This window comes from Silurus aristotelis (genome assembly GCF_946808225.1).
Source record: "Silurus aristotelis genome assembly, chromosome: 26".
NCBI classification, from domain to species: domain Eukaryota; kingdom Metazoa; phylum Chordata; class Actinopteri; order Siluriformes; family Siluridae; genus Silurus; species Silurus aristotelis.
The window spans coordinates 6,028,554-6,040,996 of record NC_139599.1 but is presented as its reverse complement, the minus strand read 5'-3'; the positions used below and the strand labels follow the sequence as shown (position 1 = coordinate 6,040,996).

At 40.1% G+C, this 12,443-nt stretch overlaps 1 protein-coding gene across 7 annotated transcripts in view; it reads left to right on the top strand.

Annotated features, from left to right (window-relative positions):
- The first annotated feature begins 463 nt into the window (after positions 1-463).
- fam222ba (family with sequence similarity 222 member Ba) overlaps positions 464-12,443 on the top strand; it is a 72,970-nt gene continuing 60,990 nt past the window's right edge. For 2 of the 7 annotated variants that reach the window (XM_083531615.1, XM_083531614.1), the window contains exon 1: positions 493-633. The gene's annotated coding sequence lies outside the window, so the exon portion shown is untranslated. Of the gene's footprint in view, positions 634-2,763; positions 3,322-6,930; positions 7,446-12,443 lie in introns of those variants that run through there. The other 5 variants (XM_083531611.1, XM_083531607.1, XM_083531612.1 and 2 more) reach the window with 5 other exon arrangements.

Here is a 12,443-nt window from a genome sequence, read left to right as displayed (position 1 = left end):
GAGAAAAACATATTAAAATGTAAATCAGCGAGTTTAGGTCTTGGAGAGAGAAGGCCTTGCTGGTTCAGGCAGTTCTGACCGACCACTGTTTGTTTGATTGATTGATTAATTGATTGATTGATTGAATAAATCAATACATTATTTATTTATTTATTTATTTGTGCATTCAAGTTTTAGTTTGACCAAGTAGGTTTTATTCATAGTTTTCTTAAAATCCTTGCACACTTTTAGAAACATTATTAATAAACACTCTATCAAAGCTTCATTCATGATTCACAATTTAAAATATTGACTTCATGCTTAGTCACTGTAAAGTAAACATCTGGAAAGTTCTTCAATTTCCCATTGCTTAGTGAAATAAAAAAATGCCCAGACGTGCCAATTGACGGTTGTTTCTAATCAGGCGACGTCGAGACACACCTGATCTTTCAAGCGTCAAAAAAAATCATGCCCGATTCTCTCAGGCAGAGGTGGCCGCTCTGCGCATGCGCCTGAAGTTAGTGCCGCAGACAGCAGTAGTGATTCGGCAACGCAGGGGGAAGAAAAAAAAAAAAAAACAACCCAAAACCACAACCACATATAATAAACTATGACCATGTTTTGACCCACGAGCATTGCTGTTGTCCACAGACAGTGAGTATATTCTTTGCATTCTTATATAATTTAGATCTATATGTATTATTATTTTGTATTTTATATATATATATATATATATATATATATATATATATATATATATATATATAAATTTTTTTATTTATTTTTTTTAATTTATTTTTTTAAGTAATCGCTCGCGCTCCATCCCTTACAACCTTAAAGCAACAAAGGAGTCAGCGCTTTCTATTTGGTTTCCTAATGCTACCTTCAAGTGCGCCCACCGGTTTGTGACATTTCCCACTTTAATTAAGCTTCAATCATGAAATCTGCATCCGGGTGCACCATAAGTGCATCATAACTTTTTTTATATCTTTTTTACATTAACGCTTCTCATTATAGATAATAAAAAAAAAAAAAATGTGTACATGCATTAATACGTGCATGGTGAAACTTGTATTTATATAAGCAAATAAATCATTATATTATAATAATCATTATATTATATTAGACATGTATTCGTTTTTTTCTATTATGCTAATAGAATAAAAATTAGAATTAAGTCAGGGATTTGTTTTTAGTGATAACGGCATGCATGGATGCTGGGTTAGAACTTTGCAGCCGAAAACTCACGTGCACAGGGAATCGGGGCGACCGTGAAGGTAGCATGAATACTAGAAAGCTGGGCTTAGCATGTTAGCTTTCTGTCCGCAATAAACCATAGGAATAAATTGTGCATAATTAAATAAAGAGGAATGTTTGGGTTGTTTTCTTGCACAGTTTAATTGTGATGAGTTGTTGTGTTGCTGTTGTGTTGCTTGAAAGGAAATGCGCGAAGAAGCCGGTTTTGGTTTAGTCACTTGTGTTGTTACTGTTTTATAACATTGTTTGTTGTACTCACACATTTATATTATTACCAGACAAAAAAACAACAACAACAAAATTTCAAAGGATAGCTTGGGCTTTTCTGTTGAAACTCATTTTTTTTTAACGTTAAAAAAAAAAAAAATAGGTTGCACAATGCACCTGCACATATGCATGTGTAAAGTGCATGGGATGTGCACGTGCCTTGTACATTTCTTATCTCTCTTTCTCTCTCTACAGAGAAAGAGAGAGATAGAGAGAGATGCATAGTATTGTAATGTTTATGCATGTTATTGCTACTGTAACACAAGTATAATTTCTTTCTGAATCACAAGTTCTTTGAAGTATCCATCCATCCATCCATCCATCCATCTATCTGGTACTCATAGACAGAATGCTATTTGCTAATGAATTCTCATTTGCCGAGTATACAATTTCATAGTATGTCTAATCCAAAATTATGGATTATGAGAATTAGGCAATATTGCTAAAAGTGTTTATCCAATAAAGCCATTTCTTTCACGTCCAGGTTGTGAGGTTCACTGCCTCAGTGCCTGTATGTATATATGATCCCTTTATATATGTAATTTCTTATGCTCATTCTCTAATGTTTGATGCGCTGTACACTGTTGTGTGTTCAAATAAAGTCAATAAAGTATTCATTTATTCATTCATCCATCCATTAAATCCATCCATCCATCTGGTACTCCCAGACAGAATAATATTTGCTAATGAATTCTCTGGGACAGAATCATATTTGCTAATTGCATAGCACATCGAATCCAAAAAAAGGTTTGTCCTTTAGTCTGAAATGCGTGTGATTAAGGCAATATTTCTTGGTGGTAATCCAACAGAGTCATTTATTTCAGATCCAGGTTGTGAGGCTCACTGCAGGGCTCGGGCTGTGCCCAAATAAAGTCACGTTCGTTTTTTTTCTGAAAAGCATTCATCCTCATGACCTTTGCTGAATATCAGAGCTGTTGTTTCAAAATGTCACTGTGGATGTTTGCACGGTGTGTCTAAGCCGGCTGTTTTGACAGCAGAATAGCTGGAAAGTTTGCGATTTGCACATGGACAGAATGGTTGAATTTCGACCTCCATCGAATGAGCAATTTGCATGCCTGAATTCTGTCAATAATAGTATCCGATTGGTTATTCGCAGATGCATTGCTGTGCATTGGAGTTAGTATTATTGCTAAGCTGCAGACTGTTGGGTTTTGTTAATGCAGATAACATAGAGATGATTACATATCTAAAAGGGCATAACGTTTATTATGGAAATAAGGTTTTTTTTTTCTCCAAAAGTCCCTGTTTGGACAGACCCTCTTTGCAGTCTTTCAATCACGTGACTTGAGAACTACGAGTGCAGAAATGGGATTTATGTCGCTGCGCCCTTTTGCGACAGTGTGATTGAACCGTTTATTAGCCTCACGCGCTGCCACAAATGAAAAGGGGTCGGCAAGGTAACAAAGGGGCTGACGTCATGGATCTCATCCGGCCGCATGACTTTGCCTCCCCCAAAACCCCGCCCCTATCCACGGAGCCGCCAATGGCATTAGCGATTCGTACTTCCGCGTCCAGCCACCGTCCAATCGGAGCGGTCGCGCTGGGAAACTTCCGCGTTGATGTAAACGCATGGGCCGAGTTAAAGTGACTGAAGTAGCAGTGCGATAGTCGCTGTTGCCCGTGCTGCCGACCGGATTCGGTTTAGCTACCTGCCCCGCTGTGGACGTGCGGATTTGCACCTCGTTCTGCCGCCACACTTTGGGATTTTAATCATGCATCCGAGTCCGGTGGATCTGTGCTGAATACACGCGAATCATCTCTCCGTCGAATGTCACCCGTCTGTAATTGGATGGTGGGGTAAGGACCGTGTTTTTTTTTGTGGAGCTTTCATCCGTATTGTCTGCGCCGGTGCCCATATGTAGTGGTCTTGGCTGGGGAGGATTTTCTCATCAGTCGACGATCTCGATTCTTTTTTTGCTCCTTAAATTTGGGGATTTCTTCTTTGCCCTAATTTTTTACACGTTGAACTAATTCACGTCTTTTTTTTAATTATTAGTATTATTTCTAAATATCGCACTATAAATGATCGCTGCCTTTAAAAGTTATAGAAACTAATGACAGATCAGGGATCTCAGATTTCTAAAGCATTACATACTGAAAGTGATTTTTTTGCACGATCGTCCCAATAAAGCTGTAAAGTGGGTTATTTATGCGTCTGGTTGAGAATTTGTCCTTTACAGAACCGTCCGTATCGTTTTCTATAAGGTTTATATTTTCTTAAATACGCTTTTTTTGAAATGTCCAGTTCTCTGTTTGCTCGAGATCTCCATGTTCGTATTTCTACAATAGTTCTTCAAAGTGCCTTTTCTTTCGCCTCTGAGTGCTTATTTGATTTACGGATGGTTTTGCGCATGCGCACACACAAACACGCTCTTCTCGGTTCGGTCCGTCCGAAACGAGATCTTGACATTAGGTCGCCCGAGAGTGCAGTTTCTGTCGTGCCCTACATTTTATTTATTTATTAATTTATTTTTTTGCGCAAAGAGTGCATAATTAAGTTTCAGAGCCTCTGTTTTCCCCAGAAATCCCGTCTCCTGTTCTCAGCCCAATTATCGTGTGCACTCAGGGATCATTTGGACGTCTGGGTGTCACGTTTGTCTTTGCTGCGGAAAGCTATTATGTGATTTGGCATTTCAGATTTCAGCCCAAGACAGTCAGACAGTCATCCTAAAACGCCCATGCCTTCTTATTCATTATTTGTGTTGGGTGGTTTGTGAGAAGACTGAGACTGTCCATAAACAGCCTCCTATTTCTAAGCAAAAATGCTCCTGATGGAGAAATAGGGACCGTCTCCAATTAAAAAAAAGAAACTTTCCTAGAGCCTCTCACCCATAGTGAGAATCTGAAAGCTTTTACATCTTCCACTTTATTTAAAAAAACAAAAAAAAAACAGATCTGAATCCTGGAAGTGCCTTCTCCAAACCAGTGGTTGAGTAACAATGAGATCATTATGAGCCCACACAGAAAGAGCCACTATGTTCGCCGGTGCCTGACTGCCGAGCACTACAATACAAGGCCACCTACTAATGCGTGTGCTAATTGGCGAGCGCCTCCACGTCCGCGCGCTGAGGGCTCGTGGCTGAGTTTGTCTTTTAAGTGCTTTATTATGTTTAATTGACCTGCCTGTGCAAAAGCATAACTCGCTGAAGGGGCGCATAAAGGGAGGACGAGCTCATTTCTGCGTGTTTTTTCATTAATGTTGTTGGGCAAAGCACTCCAAGCTGGCAAAAGCACTTCGGTAAATATTAATTAGAGTCTTTGTGCATGTGTGTCGGCGTAAACAAGGTAGGTTCGGGAAATAAATAAATAAATGCCAGCCCATAATGTGCATGCATGGCACAAATCCCAAATCTGGTAAGCTGTCCTTTATGCGTGTCATAAATGGATCGCGTTTCGCCGCGGAGCATTTTGCATGCCTCGATGAATTCAAAAACCTCTGTTCTTGTATTCCGAGAGAGCTGAGGGTGAGAAAGCGGAGAGATTGAGGGAGAGATGGGGTAGAGAGTCGATACCTTTCTGTTCAAGTGATTGTCATTGAGCAGGTGTCTCCAATCAAGCTCTAAAAGTTCTGTCTTACTCTGACAGCGTGTGTGTGTGTGTGTGTGGGGCGGTGAGAAAATGAAAGCACGGCAAAAGTGTCAGAAGGCCACGATACTCTCCCGTCATGTAATTTTATATTCTGGCAGTTGGATCCTGCCCCCTGACAGTGCAGCTCTGAGACAGGTTGTAAATACAGATAGTAATTGCTTAGAGAGGGAGGAAGGGAGCGGGAGAGAGGCACCGAGAGGGAGGACCACGGGGCGAAAGAGAGCCAGGGCAAATTAGTTTCAGCCCCATCACACAAGATAAGTGAATTTGAGACATTTTAGAGCTCTGAGAGATGAGCGGAGCGCCCTCCGAATGGACTGATTAGGAGGAAGGGGCAGGTCACGCCACAGACTACAGGCTCATTCATCACAAGATTACATCCTGGCATTTGAAACTAGCAGCATTTTGTACAGAACACCACCAAAAAAAACGAAGGCGCAAACGCAACTCCGCCGCTTGAACCTAGGCTAAAAAGTATTGACTTTTAGCCGACATGCGTCCTGTCTGAGTAATGAGAAACAACCCGAGTAGCTTATCTTCCCAGAGTTCTCTGTGTAACCATAGCTACAGTTATAGATACTTGGTTTGGATTGACTTATTCATTTGTATGCATAGATGGCAGGTGGCTTAATAGTGAAGTGCACAGTGTTTATTGCAGGTCAGAACACATTTTCAGACTCCAATCCTTTTGACAATGTTGTTTTGCTTGCTGCCTTTCGGAGTAAAGTGAAACTCTGACAAATACCCCGATGTCCTTTTAAAAACAAGGCCAATTTGAAGTGAACTAAAAAATATAAACCCGATTTTAAATGATGTGTTTCTACTCGCATAGTGTGTTACCACAGCAAAAAAAGTCACTTTTTATATTCTTCAAACAAACTTTCCTCAGTATTTCTATAGAATGTTGATTTGGAAGTTAAATATGATCACTTTGTGAAAATGGCAACAGAATCTGTGTGCTGAATTAGCTAACTATGGTGGCTAATGTAACAAAAAACCTGGTGCTAAATAAGCCAGTGGTAAACAGAATAATTCGTCCTGTGGCGACCTTTTGACAGCTTTTGATTACTGTTAATTAAACTGTTGGTGATTTCACAGTAAAAAGTCAAGACTGGCATTAAAATCCCACACATGCTTCTAAATGTGACACATGTGTGCTAATTTACTAGCAGGTATTCTACTAGTTAACTGTAAGCATGTCAAAAAGACGTTGGGGCATTTTTAATGAAAGGACTAGACGTGTATGGATGTTTTCAGACCAATTTAGTGATTTGTTGGGAAGTAAGAAGCATTTTAGACAATTTGTTATTTCACGTGTGGTTGTAATGGCTTAAAATGACAGTATAAACAGTTGTTTATAGCTTATAGCCTAGACAAACAAACAGCACTCTTTTCTCAGAGTTTCCCTGAGTGGGTTTTTTTCCTCCTTTTTTTTTTCTTTTTCCACAGAGGGTTGTATAAGTTTATGGAGCTTGTCGAGCCCGCTTCTCATAGCTTGAGTGTCTAGCGTGTCTGTCCCCATTTGCACAGCTGTTTTCCAGAGTGCGCCACGAGGTGAAGAATGTATGACTGTCTTTCTCCTTTCGCTTCTTTACCTAATGGAGTGACAGAATGAGAGAGAAAGAGAGTCCCTTGGGTTAAACACTGAGCCGTTAGTCCAAGCCACACACACACACACACACACACACACACACACACACACGCACAGTGCAGTTAAACGTCTTCTGTTACACACAGGCAATAAACCTTACTGCCGGCTCATTCATGTTTCATCCAGATTAGTTCGACTTGTACCTCTGCTTTATTACACAGATACGTCTGCATATAGAGACACACAGTCTCTCAGTCAAAAACAGAAGGTATGAAGCCTTAAGCTTTAATTCCTGTCAGGGGTAGGGTTCCTTCACAATGGCTCAGGGGGAACCTGGAAGCAACGCTGTCTCAGCGAGGTCCATTTGGTTTTACCGCGGCAGTCTGGACTGGATTACTGGGATAATGCAGCTACTGGCACCCTCTGTTTGATTTTTGCTGAAGAATAAGTATGTTGTATGTTTTGTCGGTGGTATCTGGCTGGATTTGAGCCCTGATGTGAGGCGCACGTGCACTCGAGTACTTTTAAAAGGTTTTCATGGGGCTGTTTTGTGTTCGTGTGTCTTTTTATGGCTTTGTGTTTAAAAGCCGTATGAAAATCAGATGTGCGAACGGTTAAACCACAGAAGTTGTAAAGATCGGAAAACGTCACGCGGTTCACTGGTTAGATTTCAGGCGAACACGAAAGCTGCACTGAGATTAGCCTGTAAGACTGTAAGAAGCTTTGGAAACCAGCAAACTGGGTGAGGCATGATTTATGAAACTACTTTAGAAATGCAAGCTGTGATTTGCACCGCTTTAAAAGTGCCCCGGGTTCCTTCCTTCGTTTTTAAACAAATCTTTAGTTGGGGAAATATAACTAATTTTTTTTCTTTTTTTTTTTTCTTCTCAATTTCACTTAAAATGTGCTAATGTAATACGTTATATTATGTATATTAATTTTGTACAACTACTAAGATTTAAATGATATCTTGGGCTTTTTTCATCTGTTAAACAGCTGTCGGACCTGTTTATTAGGACATTTGACCTCAGATTTATTGTAGCTTTAATATAAGGCGTATAGAAATTTGGCAGTGAAAGCTATGGAAAGCTTTTTTTTCCCTTTCAATCTTCATCTTACAAGCTTTCCTATTTGAAGACAAATTGTTTATTGACTAGTATTGTATATATTATTCAATAATGACGGCACTGTACTGTAGGAAGTCTTTTAGGGAGTGGTTGTTTACAGGACGATTACAGAAGTGATGCACATGGTGAAATGTAACCGTGTGGTTACAGGATATATAGGCACTTATGGAATGCCAATTATGGCAATTATATTAATGGACTGGAAGTAATCAATTAATAAAAATAGAGAGGTTTTTAAACACATACTATCTCCAAATGGCTGTTCTTAAATTTGACTCCTGGGTTTTGGCTTTAAACACTGCAATTGATGTTAAAAGCGATAAACCATATCTATATGTACAGTGTATGTATGTGTGCACACGTGTGTGAGTTGGTATAGTTTCTTGCACAGCAGGATATGTTTATCCCCAGTCTTTCTGTCTTCTCAGATGACTCCAGACCAAGTGATCTGGAGGCAGTGTGTGACTGTCGGATGCCATTATCTCTGCGTGACACCAGATAAGATGGCCGACCTTCCGCAGACCAAACTAATCAGCATCCTTCACCCAACGGTGTGGGCGTTCTGGCCTGACCAGTCAGCATCTTCTTGGGAACAGCGAGTGCGTGATATGAACCGCGAGACGCATTGATACCAGATGCGCCATGGCATCACTGTCTGCTCCAGTTCAGTTCATTTCGCTGCTAACGAGGGGTTACGGAAGGATGCCATTAGCATGGTGGCATTTTGCTAATTGGCCATTTGCTTTTCTGACTTTCAGGCTGCCAAAACCTCTTGGCAGTAAACGCTTGTCAGATACGCATCGGCTTTGGATTATCTTGAGTGCAAATCTGTGACCTAGAGTAAAATCTCAAGGCCGCCGGATCAAGTGTCTGTAGGTTGACCCGGCGGAGATTTATTTCACTACTTGGAAATGAAGTGCAGTCTGGAGATTGATTTACTGGTTTAAAAAAAAATAAAAATCTAAAAAAAAAAAAAAAAAAAAAAGAAATGTTGAGTCAGGATTAGTTGCACAGAAAAGAATTCGATTCAGAGATTAGAGTTAGGAACTAATCAGGTTTTATGTATTATTTATTTTTTATTTTGTTTCCTTATTTTTATTATACATGGCTTAACAAACGTGTGTTTTAAAATCCTAAAATCTGGGATTATTTCTCAGGATCGGTTCCGATCCTGTCTACGTTTACGCGTGTACTTATTGTATTCTTGTGCACTGGTTTCCGACACGAAAGGGACATTTTTTTTAACACCGTGACACAAAAGTTCTTGTCTATGTTGTAACAGAAAATGATGAGTGATTGTCTGTATGTAATGTTAGTCAAGTGGCCTCTTCCTGTGAAAGGACGCAGGTTTTTTTTTCTTCTTTTTTTCTCCACTGAATCTCATTTCAGAAATTCAATGGCTCTCGTGTGCAAGACCTAAAGTGGTTCGGAAAAACTGAATGCAATTCATGCCATCAAGCAACTTGATTTGTCAAGTTTACTGTACAAATTATATTTAAAATGAGACAAATGGTTTCTAAACGATCCTGATTGGATTTGAACAAGGCATAAAGTGTGGTGTAACTGGATTGACTGGTTGGATAAACTCTGATTTAATCCTGTTTAAAAGCTTAAACTTTTTTGGTTCCACTCAGTTTTTATCTGAATTCCATCTCTGCACAGAGATCACAGGAGATCATGAGAGACTGACCTGCCTATCTTTGATACTTGGTCACAGTCTTCTCTGTTTCTTTTTAACAACAGTTGCTGGATCAAATGGCTGTGCTGCCTGGCTTGTGCTTTATGCCCAGAGAGTGGGTTCAGTCTGCCATTAGCATCTAATAAGGGCATGCATTGAGTCTATAGAACAAAGACGACATAAAAGCAGTCACATGAAAGTGTGTGTGTGCACGTCTGCCTTCTGCTCGTATCTTGTACATCTTGTGTCCGGCATTCCATTGTGTGGCTGCCTGGCGTAAGCGAGCTTGTTTAATGCATTGAGATTAACTGGAGCACTTAAAACGAAGACCAGGCCAAAGCAACTTCTGCCAAATCAGGGGGGAAACAGGATCCGAAAGCACAAAAGGGTGAAGTCGGGTTATAGGAGACAGATGAAGACACTTGATGAAAAACTCAGAAAAAGAGTCTGTTGTACAGTACATTCAGACAGTTGTTGAAATTTCATCTTCGGAAGGCTCTGCTTCGTCGCTCATAAATGCTCTTTGATGAATGATTTTTGCCCCTGGGCCAGCACCCAGTACAAATCCTTGCGATTGGCTGCCTCTTATTTTTTTTTATTTTTTTTGAGCACCTGTCCCCACTGGCTGCTTGTGATATCTCACAAGTTCTATCCACTGTCTGTCGGCACTCAGACGGTGCTGGGGAAAAAGGTTGCAGGGATAAAGTAATTCAAAAGCCAACTGCTCCCAGCAAGGAGTCTTGACTTGCTTGTGGTTTTTTTGTCATTTTTTTTTTCTCCCCATCCCCTATTGTGCCCTTTCAACCTCTAAGGCTTCAAGATAAGAGCTGTGGAAAGTTCTGGCATTTTGGGAGCAAAACGTTGGCACCCTTCCTTTGTGTTATCGTCTGTGCACCGACTATCTGTTAACACCGAACATATTAGGAGAGTTATTCCCTCTCTCCCCCACTCGTTCCCTTCGCTGATATACGAGCTGGCTCGTCTAAGCAGACCTTCAATGAGTTGTAAGTGCGTGAGAAGTCACTCTGGTGTTGAGTGTTTGGACGCCAAGGACCTTAATAGCGGAGGAGGCGTAATATGACATTATTGCTCTGCGTGCTGTACTGAGTGCTAATCTAAATATATTGTCTGCCGTAAAGGCTCGCGGAGTGTAAGGATGGCACTTGTCTCCACACGATCTCGCGGTTGATATCGACTCTGATGTGTTTTCTGCAAATCATAAAACTTTTTTTGTAGAACACCGTTCTTTTTAGAGAGTAAAAATAAATGCAGCTTTTTTAAATTTTTCATTGACTAATAACTGGAATGGAAATCATAGCTGAAAAAAAGTTTTAATAGGTTTACCTGGTATTTTCACAAAAATGGCCATCGGCAGTAAGGAAATTCAGTGTGAACACAAAAAGAAATTGTGAAATTCAAGCAAAGTTACCTCAGAAAAACCTGGTGTAGCATAGCACATTTTTAGATTAATATTTATCTAGTTAGAGATTTAGCTTGTTTTTTTTCGTACTTGGTTTTATGTACGATTTATAGTACTAAAATTAGATGGTTTGTTCAGGAACTTGGATGCTGGCTGGAGAATTAAGCTATGTTTCTATTTAAATTGTTTTTTTTTTTTTTTCGTGTGGTTTTTTAATTTACCTTAGCTAAGCTTCCTGCTTAGCTTGCAACTTTAGCACTTTCACATTACTGTAGCCAGTTTTATTAAAATAAAGATATGCTAGTTAAGAAAAAAAAACCTGCCTCTGATGATACCAAAAAGCCACAAAGCACTACAGAGTTTTTTGTCTTGAAGGCTGTGTGTCGTGGTGGAAAAAAAATACAGTTTTATCTTTAGAAACGCAGGAGACTCCATCCAAAATGCTAAAGATGTGTCTCCACACAGAAAACGTCACCGAAACGGTGATTACACACAGGTTCGAGTTGAGGACCTGAGAAAATTATATGCTTTCTGACCATTTATAATCGAGCATTGTGAGGGCTGAGGTATAAATACACTAGCTACACGATGACCCGGAACAGCAGCACCTGATTGCGTTTGGGTTCCTTTTTTTTTTTTCCTGGATGAGATTTTTGAAAAATTGTTACGGTAATTAAAAAATGTGCTTAAAGTGCTGATGCCTGAAAGTCTGATGAGTGCTGTAACAAAGCAAGTCATTCTGCTTGTCTGTCTTTGTGTGTGCATGTATAGATCTTATAGAGAATCTATTATTTTAGCATGAGGGACTTCAAAATAGGGGGCTTTTTATGAAGGACACTGAATCTACGCTCTTGTTAGGATGCATTGTCGGAGCCGCTGAATGGAGAACCCTATCTCGGTGGCGAGCAAAGCGGCCAGATGACATTCTTCCTGGAGAATGAAAACACATGCGGCCTGCAGTTTTGTTGATACAGTGAAACAATGCCGGGGAAATAGGAGCACTAGTTTTTGTTTTTGCATGTGCGATGGTGGAGAGCGATCCGTTTCGGGTTCTTGCTGAGAGATAGCCTAGGGGAAGCGTATGCGGTGACCTCCACTGGACCCGAGTGAAAGAACCTGAATAGCTGTTTGTCTTCGGAGCTTAAAGCCGGTGTGATGCTGAGCGCGGAGGTTTCACTCGCTAAAGCCTTTCATAGAAAACGTCACCCTCGCTGCAGGAGATTAACCGCAAAAGTCACCAGTGTCGTATTATATTCCTTTCCGTTTAGAAGCCTAAGCTGTAGAAATAAAATGGTGTTTCTAGTTTACAGAAGCCTGAACAGCCACGGGTTCATCTTTGCGCACATTCAGGGTTTTTTTTCCTGTTTAAATTTTAGTTACCTTTTTTTTTTTTACCTTTTTGTGTTCTTTACATAACAGGATTAAGATCTTAACCAAATAATGCTTGCCTGAGTTATGAGTCATGTACATATTTACAGGACTGTGTTTCAGATTATGAAAAAAAAATCCTTTCCC